Here is a 12,791-nt window from a genome sequence, read left to right as displayed (position 1 = left end):
TTAGAGACCTGTTTAAATAGACATAAGAGACCTCTTCTTAGGAGGTCTCTAGCTCACAGGTCTCTTTGGTTAAGAGACCTAGTTAATAGAACAGGTCTCTTTGGTATTAATAAGAGACCTAAGAAGTAAGACAACAGGTCTCTTTGTGTGTGATTATTTTTTAAATTTCAGAAAGCAAAGAGACCTGTTACCATGGCCAACAGGTTTCATAGTTGTTATTTAAGAGACCTGTTAGTAACGACAACATGTCTCTTTGTTATTTTTATTTTTTTTTTCTGCCAAAAATTAAATTATAGTGTTTGTTCTTGTACGGTATATGAGCTGTATTTGTTTCTGTATGGCACCTGTAGGACATATGTACCTATATTTTTCACCTGCTATTTATATGCACATCATATACATTACTCCATAATTTTATAATATTCATGAAGCATATAATAATATAAAAGTTGATAAACACTTTTACAAATATCCATTAATTACTATATAACTCCAAAAATACTATACATCAACATCTGCAAAACAAAATCTAGTATTCAATTCCCAAAAATATAAACCAAACTCTTTTAATTTTCATGCCATCTTAGATTTCCTCCAAAAGTTTTATACAAAAAATTCTAAAATTTGCAATACTTTTCCCAAAAGTAATGGACAAACTAAACTCACGCAATGTCTGAACCATCTTCATTTCCTTCATTAACGTCATCTTGTTCAAGCTCTAGAACATACTTAGCCCACAAGTCTCTAATTTCATCAATATTTTCAGTTGAATATGTACAGGGGTCCGCTTGAAAAAACTGCAAGATAAACAATAAATCGTCGTATATGGTCATAACTCATTCATAATGGAAGATGATGCTATATTATAACTATATTAAAAAATAATTACACATACAAACAAATGAATATAATGATATGGGTTGAAATATGCAATGGTAGGATTAAAATGAGTCATTTGAGGGTAATTTTCACCCGCGTTGTTCAAATAAGCCCTGAACGACCTTCACTTTGTCAAATTAAGTTTAAAAATATCTAGAACCCTATTATAAAATTTATTATGCATAAATGATATTGATTTTAGTAACTAGGGTCGACTTGTGTGCATAAATCAGATTAATAAACATACCTTATCAGGAACCCACAATACCCTTTTTCTGTATAATCTCAAGCATATAGCGACAAACATAGTATTCACAAACTTTGGAGTATTGAGGTTGTCGAGGACACTGTTAAAAAAGACATTCAAATTATAAATGCATGAAAATTTGGCATTAAAATAACACAAGCATTTAAATGACACATTATTCTTTTAATATCAAGAGTATAAACTAAAATGACGTACCTTAGGTTGCTTCCACTCAATATATGGATTCTTTTTTATCTTCTTGATGTCCTTTCGATGGACCATGCTGAATTTTTTTAATCCCCTATAGAATTGTGACATTGTTTGACAAAAACAATGAATTGAATAATTAATAATAGAGCATATATAATGCAAAAACAAAAATGTTGGATAATTACTCTAACTCGTACTCATTTATGATCTTTTTAGCAAACTCATTGATCTCATTTTCTTCCCCAGTCGGATCTAACCAGCACACTAGTCAATTCCAGGGACTAATAACAGCTAACCTCCAATGCATACTACACATAATGATAGTGATTATATTAGCAAAATCAATGGTGAATAGTATTGAATAGTAATTGTATAGAATATGCATACTACGTACACTTACTTGTCATTATAAGGAGCAAAGAAGAGTTGATTGCCATTCTTTCCCTCGTTGCATCCAAAAACACGAGAAAGATAGTTGGATCGAACCTCCTCATCTGTAGTTGGTGTCATTGGAGATAAAACATGTGTGTCACAGAATCCATACATACCCGAGACACCTTCATTCTGACAATGACCTTCCAAGTACCTTGCCTCATCAAAAGTTGTATATGTTGAAGTTTATACACAAATAAATTCAAGAGTAAAGAAATAATTGGTAAAAAAAGACACTCACTTTATGAAAACATTCATTTCGGATTCTCCAACCTCTCTTTTAAAACACCAATCTAACAAGTCCTCGTAGTCAAGCGTCACACCCACGTCTTCATTAAGAAACATGCATTTTGGAATTGGTATGGAGAGTGTCACACCCCTTTTTTTCAATACCATAGCATGAGTATTTAACACACGTAACCATGTGGAAGTCACCATCTCACGATCCTTTTCGGTGATAACGTACTTAAGAGTCGTAGCCACTTGAGATGATGTTGAATGTGGAGATGATGTTGTTATATTTAACACTTTTTCTTGGTGAGTAATGGTCTATAGCATGATGAATAAGAGACATTATAACATATATATATATATATATATATATATATATATATATATATATATATATATGGAAAAATTTTAAGCACTATATATGTTGTGACATTTCCTAGATATGTGGTTGGATTAAGCTAATTTTTTAAAAGAATTCGCATACATAACAAAATGCCCATTGATAACACATGCTAAAAAATATTACAATGCAAACATATACCAATCATTAATTAAATTTCATACCTTTCTTGGAAAAATCAAGTTAATCGGCCAAGGTGTGTAGCTTTTCTTTGCATGACAAACACAGACTAGTTCATCATTAGGACATGGCAAGAGAGAAGTCGGCACAATATCTTCTGTAATTGTGAACTGAGGCATAATACCTTAGCTGGGACTGTGCCATCATCTTTCTTATAACACGAGGCATTACAAATTGAGCAGCTCTGTAAAGATTCATTTTCATTTCAATACAACATGCAATTGTTAGGACACGCATGGATTTTCTCGTAAGGTAAACCCATAGAGCTTAAACTCTTTTTTGCCTCATAAGTACCAGATGGAAGGACATTGTCTTCTGGAAGCATGTCTTTGACAACTTCTAGTAGCATGCTGAAGCCTGTATCAATCCAACCATGTCCTGCCTTCAAGTTGTATAACTTGATTATCGCAGACAATCTAGTATACTTAGTGCAACCGTCATATAAAGGCTTTTCAGAGTCATTTAAAATGCTCTCAAACATGGTAGGATTATCATCAAAGTTATCCTTCACTAAATGCAACAAAATCTTCCAAATTATCAGCCTCATTTATTCTATCACCTTCACACACACAACCCTCTACATTACTAACAAGAGGTGTTTCCCTACATTCTCCATGCCAAATCCAATTCGTATATGTTTTATCAAATGCCCACTTACTCAAGTGATTAAGTATTTCGTCAGGCCTCTTATATAGCAAATTGTGGCACATATAACAAGGACATGGTAGCTTGGGATGACCTCCACTATTAGTAACTGCAAAATTAATGAACTCTCTAACACCTGCTTGATATTATGGGTCACCCAATTGTTTTGTTGATATCCAACTTCGATCCATTATATATGCACCAATAGAAATTCAAGACTAATTCATAATAATCATAATATTTTCTAAAGCGATAATGTCTTCACATATATGTACATGTAAGTCTTGGGTCCTTATCACTCTAACCTAACTCGAATTTGTTTAATAAATCTCTCTAGTGAATGCATACTCACTTATCACTTAAAAACAAAAATTCAGTGGCATTTCCTTAGAGTTCTCCGCATACACTATGTTAATTACTATTAGTATCAATATATTTAACCGAATAATGTGTAAATCCTAAATGACTAGGTGAATACAAAATATAATAAAGACACTAATGTTTCAGATTAATTGCATTCCTACAATAAAAAGATTCATATGAGGAACAACAAAAAGAGATATGTGGCAGTGAACATAAAAATAGTAGCATCCTTGTAATGTATGTAAGGGGGTGACAAAGATATTAAATTAGAGAATACAACAAATATTTTACTAGATTAAACAAAATATTTTTATCAACCGAAATACGACAAAACCGTACTTTTCACGGGAAAATCAAATTTGAAACCATAACCCAAACAACCACCATATATGCAAGCAGAATTTTTACACCTATAAACTAAACATGAATCATCTTAATTTAAATATCATATCAATTTAGAACATTGAATTCAATTAGAGAATAATAAAAAGAAACATAAAATCCATTTACAGTACAATAGACTTCAAAAGCAAGACAAATTAGTATATATATACAACATATAAAAATTGAAGCTAGTGAGTAGTATAGGTTTAATTAAGAAATCAATTTTAACCTTAGTATCAATTATTTGTCTGGGTAAGGAACATGAATGAAAAATACCTCAAAAATAATAAGGGGTTTCTGGTTGTGGCGGGAAATCGATCAAAGTAGTGCAATTTCTTGTATTATTATGGCTGAAAATTGAACAATCTTTATCATTAATTGATAGTTAACAATGAAAGAAGAACGAAATTGTGGTTGGGAGACGTGGCCCGAAAATCGAACGGCTTACCTCGTACAATCACCTGAACAAACGGAGTGGTTGATAGTCGTGGCCCGAGTACGCTTCAGATGGTGGCGACTTTGTAAACTTCACGATAGTGAAGGCCTTACAAAGTAGATGATGGTGAACACAATCTTGAAAACGATCGCCTCTAATTAGGTAGTGAAAAACTTGGGAAGGAAGCCATGGAATTTCAAGGGTTTGGATTATTGGAGGAAGAAGATGAAACTATGAACTGCTACTACTAAGTAGAAAGTCTAGAAACCCCTTTTAACCCCTTAATTTAATTTTTTATTTTTTTTATGAGGATGTGTTAGTCTAAAACTCTAAGTTATTAGTATAGTATAAATTTCCTCAAGTTAGTAGTACACGGGTTAGTATAGTATACATTTCCTCAAGTTAGTAGTACACGTGAAGTAGTCTTAACTTTTTTTTTTTAATAATAAAAAAAAATTACTCAATATTTCTTTTTTGCTTCTTAGTTATTTGATACTAGTGTACACGTAATACTAGGATATAAGTAATCATAAATAATTTTAAGATTAAAAAAAATAATAAAAACAAAGAGACTTGTTAACACTAACAACAGGTCTCTTTGTTTTTTTTCCCGCCAACAAATCGCTCTTTAGAGACCTGTTATCAATAACAACATGTCTCTTTGACCAAAGAGACCTGTTAAGTCTTGTAACAGGTCTCTTTAGATAGATCCCTTTTCCCATATTTGTAGTAGTGCCTATCAGGTCTGAGAAGGTGTTTTGCTTCTCGAAAACCTTGCCTATTGCACCAAATAATTTGTGAGGTCGGATGTCCATCAATTTTGCTTAGTCTTGTATGCTTACGGCGTATTCCAAAACCCTTGCACTTGGCATACATCTTGTAAAAATCAAAGCATGTTTGAAGATCTTTGAACGATAATTGTTGCATGTCTTCCAATGTAAAATCCTCTAATCTCTTGCCAATTTCTTCCCATACTTCTAAACCTCTAAACGATTTTGGTATCTCATATTTGATTTCTGTGTCGTTTATGTCATCGTCTCCATCGTTATTTTCATCTCCATCGTCACCATCTCCACTGTCATCATCTCCATTGTCATCATCTCCATTGTCATCATCTCCATTGTCATCATCTCCATTGCTATCATCCCCATTGTTAGTATCCTACATAATATAGGTAATGTATCTAATGTAAGATTGTGATGTCTCATTGTACATAGTCTATTAAAAGGAAAAGTAATGACCAATGTGATTATAGGTCAATTCCGTTTTGGTAGTTTCTGAGTAATACCTTAAGTTCTTGTATTTCAATAATCGCATCCTCATTCTCGGATATCTCTTGATTATTTGTCTTGTGGAAAGATTATCAAAGCAATTACAATAAACTAGATGTTAGTACATGGCCTATACATACAGTTTTGATGTGAAAAGTTTTTTCTGTTAGAAAAATAATATATAAATTAAGCAATACATTTAATAACACATACCTTCGAATCACATACGCTATCATCGACTCGCTATATAGGAGTTTCATCCATATCAGACACGCCGTCTTCTAAGAAAAAATCCATTATGAGCTTAAAAGCTTAAATTACAAAACAATGTAACACGATGTTCTTGTTTAATATTTTAGTTTAAGCTTCAAATTTCAAAACAGTATGTTATATAGGAATTGCTCTCAGCATAAACGAACAATAATAGTTAAGTAAATAAGATAATAATTATAAAATATATTATTCCATACAGCAAAAGATAGTACAGAATCTTTAATTTGATGTTGGATAAACACACAATTTTATTTAAAATATTCCAAATTATCTAATTTCTAAAAAAAAAAAAATCATATAAATAGCAATAACATAATATCTTTGTTTTTTTAAAGGAAAGTATACATATTATATTAAAAAATACTAATATAGTCATATTCATTTGCAAATAAAACATTACCATAGTTAAAGGCTTTTTGGAGTAATAATTTTTTAAATTAAAAAAAAAAAACAAAAAAACAAAAAAACAAAAAAAATTTAAACCAAAAATTAAATTACAACACTAGTAGAAAAACACAAATGGGCACCGAGTTAATGGCACCGATTCTTAAAAACCGGTAGCAAAAAAATTAGGTGGGTTTAGCATAAAAGAAATGCCACCGGTTCAAATCAAACCGTTGCCAAATTGGTGAAATGGCACCGGTTTGAACCGGTGGCAAATAATTTAAAAAAAACCGGCACCTCTCTTTTCTTTCTCTTGCTGCGTTTTCTTTCTCAGCTCTTTCCTCACGCTCTCTCTCTCTCTCTCTTTTTTCTCCCCTCTCCTCGATTTCGTCGTCCATTCCACCTCGCCGCCGCACTCTCCTTTCAACTCTCTGTCTATCATCCATCCCACCTCGCATTCACTCTACTCTCATCTCTCTATTTCTCTATTTCATTTACCCTCGCACTAACCATCGCGGCGACGATATGATGGTGATGGGTCTATTTCTTCACCGGCGTCGGATCTTTGTAGTGGTGGTGCATCTCTTCACGAAGGTATGTGCTCTTTGATTTAAAATCTAGGGTTTCTGATTTTTATTTACTTTTTTAGGGCTTCATTCCAGCCGTTTAGGGTTTTTGTTTCGCTGCGTTTTAAGCCATTGTCATCATTGAGAGAAAGCTTGTGGTAAGTGCTTAATCTTCCTTTTAATGTTCACAGTGCTGAACTTGCTGGGTTGTTTAGTGCTGTTGGTACTATTGAAATGGTCGAGGTAATTTCAAACTTCCTATTTTATTTTATGGGTTTTTGTTGAATTAATTTTAATTGTAATTTAATGGGGATTTTTTTGTTTAATTATGTGGGGTTTTAGGGTTGTTTTGCATGTAATTTTGGTTTAAATTTTTTATTTTGAAAATTTGTAGAATATGTCATTTGGGTAACATTAATAAGAAAAAATTGTTCTGAATTTATGCAGGTTATATATGATAAAATGACTGGAAGGAGCAGAGGGTTTGGATTTGTGAGTATTGTGACCATATCCGATCCTCAGTTGAAGAAGTTGAAGCAACTGCTCAGCAATTCAATGGCTATGTAAAATTCTTAACTATTTGAGCTTGATTTTTCTGATTATTTGTTTGAGAAATTTGTGTTTTACCTGTATGTTGTTTGAAGCTAATTGTATAAGATATGTGTTTGTTTACATTACTTGTGTAGGGAAATAGGGTGGTCATGTACTTCCTCTGTCCGGAATTAATTGTCATATTGATGGCGTAATTCGAACTATTGATGTGAAAACTAAATTTGGACGGAGGGTGTATATTGTACAATTACAAATACATCCTCTTGTGTGTCCTCTGCTTCTTGAACAATATATGTATATCCTTCTTTGTTTAATGACACCATGTAAAAGAGTAGTGAGTGCTGGACTACTAGGTTGTACAAAATATTACTCAGTAGAATGGCCTTGTCCACTTCACCTTTAAGAAAGTCAAATTGATGTTTAACAGTTTTAGATAGATTCATAAAGATCAGATGGGTTTAGATAAGGTTTATTAAGTTTGGTCTATCTCTTGGATTCCCATTTATGGACTTCTTTGTAAATATATTATTTCATCTTTAACAACTTAAGTTTCTTTATTTCAACTAATCTAAACTAACATGAGAATTTGCATTGTATTATTGTTTCCATTGTTACCGTCTGTGAAGTAAGGCAAATTTTATTTGGAATGGCTAATGGCATTCCACTTTCTTGCTTTTGTGGGTTAAGTATCTTTGTCAAAGTTATCAATCCTTCCATGACAACCACATACTCTTCTTACGAATACACTAGATATACATATTTTAAATTTCATATAGTGGAACTCTTAAATTACAAGATTGAAATGCTGTTATTGAAGGGATCATTTAAGTAGCAAAATGAATTTTTTTGTGATATGTATTTTATCTTGCTGGTTTATTTTATGATGCTTTTGCCTTTTTTTTGGGTGTTAATAATTGTTAAATTAACAATGATAGGTGTCGAGACTACTTGCTTTGGTTTATGTGGTTTCGGCTTTCAAGAAGAACTTCTCTTCTCTTATATCTTGCAAAGTGCTTTCAGAAAGTTATTGGGTTGCTTGTTTTCATCTAGCCTCAGTGTGATCTCATCATAATTTGCAGCTACTTTCAGCCATTTCCTTGAAGCATAAATCGTAGTTGGTATCTAAAAATGAGGTAAGTTGTCCTGTAGTGACTCCTTAAGGTATTACAGGTGTTTGGCTATTCGGGAGCTATAAACTGACAACTTATTTTCAATGAATGTGATGATGGGTTTACAAGTAACCATTGTTGTAGCTTAAAGCCTTAAAATGCAGCAGTTTGTAGGTCCAAAACCTAGGTACTTAATTGAGAGGTTAGGTCTTTGTGGATAAAGTAATTTGGCAAGATGTTAGTGTCCTAGTTTTGTCCAAAATAGGTTCCTATGTAAAAAATGAATAGTGGGGGTACTTCTGAACTTGAGTTAGTTTCTGAACTTGAGTAATATATGTTGAGTGTATGCCTAAGGCTTATTAAAACCCTCTTTGGATGCCTCTTCTTCAGAGGGAATTCCAGTGAAGTAAGTGGATGAAGTACTGGATTCTGGAGCATGTTGTGCACCAGATTTTATCTTATGCATTATGTGTATTTTATTTTTAATTATTTTGCCCTTAGCTTTACTTTTTTTTTTTCTTTCTATTTTGTTACTAATTGGAGCATGTTATTCAATGCATATACAAATTGGTCTGTTGAAATGCTGGCCTGGTAGCCTTTGTTTATCTCGATCCCTTGGAGATAGGGATGTTGGCGAGTTTATAGTTCTAGTTCCTTATGTGAAACAAGTGAGGGTATGTTGATTATTTACCAATATACCCTCTTACTATTTGAAGAAAAATAGTTTCTCTTATTGAGTTGGTAGTTGGTTAATGGAAAGGAAGCCCACTTGTAATGTATCCTTTGATTATACTGCTTGGACATAACAATTAACATACCCGTTGACTGCTTGTTGATGTTGTGAATATGTTCTTTGAATTATCGGAACTTGGCATCATTGCTCTCCACATTCAGCTCCGTGCTACTAGAGGAAACAAGGCTAAGACTCTTGGAGCCCAGGTGCTTTGTCTGCAGACTAGATGCTGCTATATCCCTGCTGCTATTCTGCTCTACAGCTACTGCTGTTCAACTATTTTGGTCATTCTATATTGTAATTTTTTAAAAAAAATTTGGATGAAAAGTGTAAAACTACAAGTTATTAATAAAAAGATATGTGTTTTAGGTATAATATGATTATATACAACTGTGTGCTGTTATATAGGTGAAAAAAAAGCAAAAAAAAAAAAAATTTTTTTTTGGGCATTATTAGCACCGGTTCTGTTAATAACCGGTGCAAATAACTTTTTTTTTAAAAAAAATTGTACGCATTATTGTCACCGGTTAACCGGTGCTAATAACTATTTTTCACACCGGTTTTGAACCGGTGCCAAAAACTGATGTTTTTGGCACCCCTCAAATAAGCACCGGTTCAAAACCGGTGTGCAAAGCCGATTTTGAACCGGTGCGCATCTCTCTTTTTCTACTAGTGCAACCGTCAATTTTTTAATTCATACATATACCAAGGGTGGGTTGGCGGTTACTATTCACCACTTTCTTTATTTCACTCTTTCTCTCTCTATTTCACTCTTTCTTTCTCTAGTTTCCTTCAACAATAAGCATTCACCATTGTTGTTTAAATTTTGAGAAACGAACGGTGACGGTGGCGGCGGCGAGAACGACGGCAACTCTTTCGCACTTTAACCGACGTTAGTATTGTAAGTAGCATTCAACCATCATCGTTGTTACTCATGTTATTTGTATATATTTTTTCGACTATTCATATGTATTCTATAGAATGTAAATTTGCAACTTCCAAAATTAAGTAAAAACAATGTCAAGTATTATTTTCGGAACTTAATTGGGTTTTTAGGTATACGATACATGATTTTAATTTGTTGATTGATGGTTTAATTACTTGTTTTGGCACCATTTTATCACTTACGAAATCATGTTAGTAGTGATTTTGAACTACAATTAGTTCAATTGGGTGGTTTTCTTATTTTTTTAGGGTTGCTGAATTTTTTTAAATTAAGTAATGAGTTTATATGTATATGGGCTTGATTGTAAAGGATGTGAATGTTATTTTCCACGAATGTTTAATTGTAAAATTACCTGAATTATGATTTTTTTAATTTGTCTAATTTAATTAATTGTTTTTGTTCGAATTTTTTGATTCTTCCTTCGCTTGCTGTTACTCAATTCGAATTGTATTGGTTTGAATATAAACTTGATTTCTCTGTAAACAGAAACAAGGATAACCATGTCTTCCCGAAAGAGAAAGCCAAGTGCAAGTGCTTTTCCTACTCAAGTGGATAAGAAACTTAAACCTTTCCTTGTGAGAAGTTCAACAAAAACAGGGGTATCATGGGAGCCAATGTGTAACCTTGAAGAATTTGTTGCATTAGTTAAAGGCTTACCAAGAGAGAAGAAGGAGAAGTTGAAGGCCATAGGATTTGGATTCCTTGTACATTACAACACCGAAACAACTAGGAAAACGATGTGCAAGTGGGTCATTGAACACTTTGATCCGACCACAAGAACTCTTGGAGTATATGGTGAAAGATTGGAAATCACACCTAACCATGTAGAGTACCTATTGGGGTTTAAGGACCATGGTTTTGATATTGATAGCGCGGAGTTAGATGACAAGACTGCCGTAGATGAAGCATTACATAGGTTTATGACGCTGAAAGTACAAGGAATGGCATCTGAGTTAAGGAAAGTTGCACATGACGATCCAAACTTTGATCGAATGTTTACGCTTTTTGTCATGACAACTTTAATCTGTCCAAACCTAGAGGAAAAGCCACATAGCGAATGGCTTCATCCTGTAGTTGAAGACAACTGTATAGGTCACTGGAATTTTGCAAAATTTGTGCTGGATAGTATGGCTAATGCCATACAAGATTTCAAGTCCTAAGATACACCTCTGCATTTGGGTGGTTATACTCTGCTGATGATGGTATGTTAATGTTCTGCTTTGTTAGGTAGTGACCAATGTTTATATATGTGATTACAATACCAAAAAAGACAGTATTAAAAACTGTTTTGTGCTGCATAATATTAGATATTGACCAATTAATCTTTAAATGATTACAAAACCATATAAGATACATTGTTTATGAAGAAAGATTTTGTTATGCATTTTAATAGTTATAGACCACTCAGTGTATAAAAGATTACTAAACCATAACACAAACTCTGTTCAAAAAAATCTTTTTAATGGTATAAGGTTTGTTTGTTTATATGGGTTATGTCTAATTTGATGTGTGTGATTACATATTCTTTAACATGACTCTACTACAGTACTCTGCTTTTTAGACAGGGAATGTGAATGATCACCAGTAATTTAATGACACTGACTATTTTATTGTAGTTGTATTGGTATTTTTATCAAAAGGTGCTTTTAGTTATTATTAATACCACAGCCAAAGTATAAGATCAATGTTCTTATTGTATCTTAAGTAATGACCAAATAGTAAGTGTATGATCACATAAGTGTGGTATCCTACTTTAATGTTATATGCTTTAATATGTGTTAACCTATTATCGTGTTTGTTATTACATAAACATTGTATAGGACAGTATGAATTAGATTGTTTGTTGATGCATGTTTAGGCAATATTATGTGAGTATTCTCCTCGGGATGGACTGTACAACATCTGGAAATATGACTTACCTAGGATTAGGGACTGGACCGATGCAAATATGAAGAGTTTGCACGAGTTAATTCACGGGTTAAAAGATGGATACAAAACAAGTTAAGTGACATGGTATTTTTTTTTTATGTTGCGTAATCTTCCATCTTTTTATTACCTACAATTAATTGATAACATTTTGTGTTGTAGCTGATGTCGGTGATTGGAAAAGAAAAGGCAATGATAGTTGGAAAGCATCCACCAGAACATATTCAAGTTGTGGAGAAAGCATTTGACCTCATTCAAGATAAGATTGGTAGATGGGGTGCTGCCATGAACCAAATATGGAGGTTGATGGGCAGCTTTTTGGCTGACTTGCATGAAGGCCGCAGTGATAGTGATGTCAATGAAGCAAGCAAAAAAAAAAAAAAACAAAGTAAGGGTAAAAAAAAAATTGAAGAAGATGAGGATTACAGTGATTATGAGGAGGAAAAAGACATTGGAGATGATGATTCTGCTAATGAATCTGACAGTGAGAAGGACAGAAAAAAGAAAAAAAGGGGAAGAAAGCTTTGAAAGAGGTAATCACCATTATTATATTATTATTATTTAAAATTATCAATTACCACCGCAAGTTAATACTACTTTGTAAATTACTACCGCAAATTTAAA

At 32.9% G+C, this 12,791-nt stretch overlaps 1 long non-coding RNA gene across 1 annotated transcript; it reads left to right on the top strand.

Annotated features, from left to right (window-relative positions):
- The first annotated feature begins 6,737 nt into the window (after positions 1-6,737).
- LOC145562954 (uncharacterized) lies at positions 6,738-9,460 on the top strand. Its single transcript, XR_014094476.1, has 4 exons — positions 6,738-6,929; positions 7,093-7,144; positions 7,349-7,464; positions 8,389-9,460. It is a non-coding gene; the product is annotated as an uncharacterized LOC145562954 (long non-coding RNA).
- Positions 9,461-12,791: the final 3,331 nt, after the last annotated feature.

Source organism: Chenopodium album, chromosome 1, assembly GCF_948465745.1.
Source record: "Chenopodium album chromosome 1, dcCheAlbu1.1, whole genome shotgun sequence".
NCBI lineage: Eukaryota > Viridiplantae > Streptophyta > Magnoliopsida > Caryophyllales > Amaranthaceae > Chenopodium > Chenopodium album.
Note: the sequence above shows the minus strand (reverse complement) of the source record. Positions and strands in the feature narration are given on the sequence as shown.